Here is a 3288-nt window from a genome sequence, read left to right as displayed (position 1 = left end):
AAAATATCACGTCAAATAGATACGTAAAACGGATTTTTTGGGATATCTTTTCTGGAATATTTTTATTAGATGTTATAGATTATTTCTTTATGAACGTGTAGGCGAAAACCTCATAGAAAACGAAGGTCCGAGCGAAAAGTTATGAATAATTTAAGTGTTGATGGTCAAAATAGGTACCTAGTTGGGCCAACCCGGCCCAACTCGAGTTTTAGCATTATAAATTGGATTTTTGGCCCATTTTTCATGTCATCTAAGTCCAAAACTCACACACACTAGAGGTGTGATTTTCACACACATAGGCTTGATTCAACTCAAATCAAAGAAGAATTACAAGATCTTTGAAGGATTTGATCATCAAGTAATGTATAATCCATTCTTTGCACTTGTTCTTGGTTGACATTCTTGTTATATGGATTGCATGTTGAGATAGAGTTAGGGTTTTATATGGGTTTGATCTTAAGTATATAAAATGAGTGCATTTTAGTGTTTTTAGCTTGAAATGGTCATTAGATTCAAGAGATTATCAAGATTTAAGCAAGTTCATCATATGAACTTTGACTTGATCAAGTCAATGATTTGGGAGATAATATAAATGATAAAATAAAGGTTGGATTTTGGTTGTTTATGTCAAATATGTTATATTAAGTTGAGATTCAGAAGTTAGAATGGTTTGGAATCGAAAYGGTTTGAGAAAAATGTATGAAAATGAGAATTTCGACTTAAGAATGCATTGAAAGTGTGTAGACTTTGAAAATATGTATAAAATCGTAGAAAAATCCAAATGAGATGAGGCCAATTTCCTTAGTTAGATAATTGAGTCTAGTTTATTTCTTATTTTATGATTAAGGCATGAATTCGAGCTTAAAATGGGCAAAACAGTTCTGCATACAGCAGCTATACATAGAAATCTAATTAAAATGTTCAAATAGGGTATGTGTATATCATGAGTTTCTTATATTGATTGCTTATGAGATTTTGTACATTTACTCCAGGGGGTAATTAGGACATATTTTGATGCTTTGGAAGCAATCTAAGTGTGGTAGCTTGGACTTTCTTTGTGAGCTCATTTTGGAGCTTTTCGGTATTATACGGTTGTTCGGTGAGTTATATAGTTAATTGTTAAATATTGATTTGAACATATATATTTTTTCATATGAATGTTTTTGGTCTTGAATGGAGTCACACAACTTTTGTAAATCTCGGTTTGCATTTGGATGATGTCTTGAACTCTTTTATTGATAAGAGTTTATTATGTATGTTTATAAACATGTACGATATTAATATGTAATACTTAACTATTTAACTCACTAAGCGTTGGCTTACCATTTAAGTGGCAACCTCTCTCAAGAAAGAAGACGGATAAAAAGAAAGAACCCGTTGTCTGACTCGAAGATTTATCGGGAAACTTGAAGATTTCGATCTTGCTTTTGGGTAAATAGTAGCTTATTACCGTATCTCATAGTTGTAGTATGTGTAGCTTATATATAGTCATGCCTCATATTCTTTTGCTACTTAATTCGGGTTGTAAGTAAAAAAAATCCGTTATATGCGGTTTGGAATTGTGTTTTGGGTGGTTTTATCACTAAAATAGAACATATATTTCGAAGTTTTTCTAGAAATTAATATCCCATATTTTGAGGTTAATTAATGTTATGCCCAAATCTGTGTGTTTCAAAGTGTTGGTCCATTTTCATCGCCTCTRGACCAATTCATCGCCTCTGGTCCATTTTCATGGCCTCTGGTCCTTCATGGCCTCTGGTCCTTCAAGGCCTCTGGTCTTTCATGGCCTCTGGTCCTTCATCGCTTCTGGAACTTCATCGCCTCTGGACCTTTATCGCCTCAGGACCAATTCATCGCCTCTGGTCTTCTTCAAGACTTAGTCATTTCAGCAGCCTCTGGTCCATCGCCTGCCTCTGGACCAATTCAGCGCCTCTGGTCTTCCTTCAGACTTAGTCGTCTCAGCAGCATTTTCAGATTTTCCATCCTTGGCCCGGATTGCTTTGACAAAACTTTTAGAATAATTAGGATCAATTTTGGTCTCAATAATCAATAAATTATATTTTATTGGAGATTTTATAAAATTAGTAATTTGGGGTTTGCTCAAGCGAGATGTTACAGATATGGTATCAGAGCTGTGGTTTGAGTGAACTGGATATCATTAATGATATTCGGACTCAAACTTAGGTATTGACGATGTATAGTGACTAGGTTATGATTATATGGGATATAGACCAATAGGAGAGACCTAAGATTTGTTGAGGTACAAGGGATAGAATATAATTTGACCTCTATATTTATGTATTATAATTTCAGTACAATGTCTGATCATGATGCATCTAGCAACGTGCCGGTTACTCAAGAAATTGGGGATGACAACCACAATCTAGAAGGGAATGTCCAAGAAAATGTTGACAATGACGATGAAGCCCAACTATCACCTCGTACTGAAAGGTTATTGAAAATAATGAATGATCAAACACGGGCTGCTCTAAGAGAACAAAGAATAGAGTTTGAAAGAAAGTTATCTGAAGTGCAAAATCTAGATAATGCTCAGAATCCGGTTGTCCAAGGACCGAAGCCGGTTAATGAAGACGTACCCAAACCAAAGTCGGACCGGCCTTCATTTAAAACATTTAGAAGCAGTGGGGCTACAGAGTTCTCGAGACAGACGGACCCAGTACTTGCAATGTAATGGGCCGAAAACACTGAAAAGGTATTTAGGATTGTTTACGTGCAGGAGGAGGACAAAGTACGTTATGCTACAACGACATTTACCGATCGTGCACTCACTTGGTGGAACGCCACATATCGATCAATGGATCATAATACTCGGGATAGAACGACATGGGAAGAGTTTCAAGTGCTGTTCTTTGAACAATATTGTCCGGATGATTTGAAACAAAAGCTTGAGAAGGAATTCCTAGAGCTCAAACAGGGATTCATGTCGGTGATTGAATATGAAACAGAGTTCAATCGGAAGCTTCAGTTTGCCCAACGGTTCGTACCATGTGAAAAGGACAAGATTAATCATTTCGTCAACGGTCTTCGACAGAATATTCGCGATTTCGTCACCAATCGCGACGTACCATTATTTACCAAAGCAGTTGAGTATGCAAGGAAACGGGAGCATGACCTGAGTCTCCCTAATGGTTCTGATGTACCGAAGAAACGATCGAGAGTTGAGAGAACCTTCTCGACCCCGACATCTAAATCATCTCGATTCTTCAAGTCGAGATGAGCTCAATCGCATAATACACCACATACTACCTCACAGGCTTATACAATGCA

The sequence above is a fragment of the Cynara cardunculus genome (genome assembly GCF_001531365.2).
Source record: "Cynara cardunculus var. scolymus isolate 2C chromosome LG 13, CcrdV1, whole genome shotgun sequence".
In the NCBI taxonomy this organism is placed as follows: domain Eukaryota; kingdom Viridiplantae; phylum Streptophyta; class Magnoliopsida; order Asterales; family Asteraceae; genus Cynara; species Cynara cardunculus.
The sequence above is the reverse complement of the archived record's forward strand: the minus strand, read 5'-3'. Positions refer to the sequence as shown.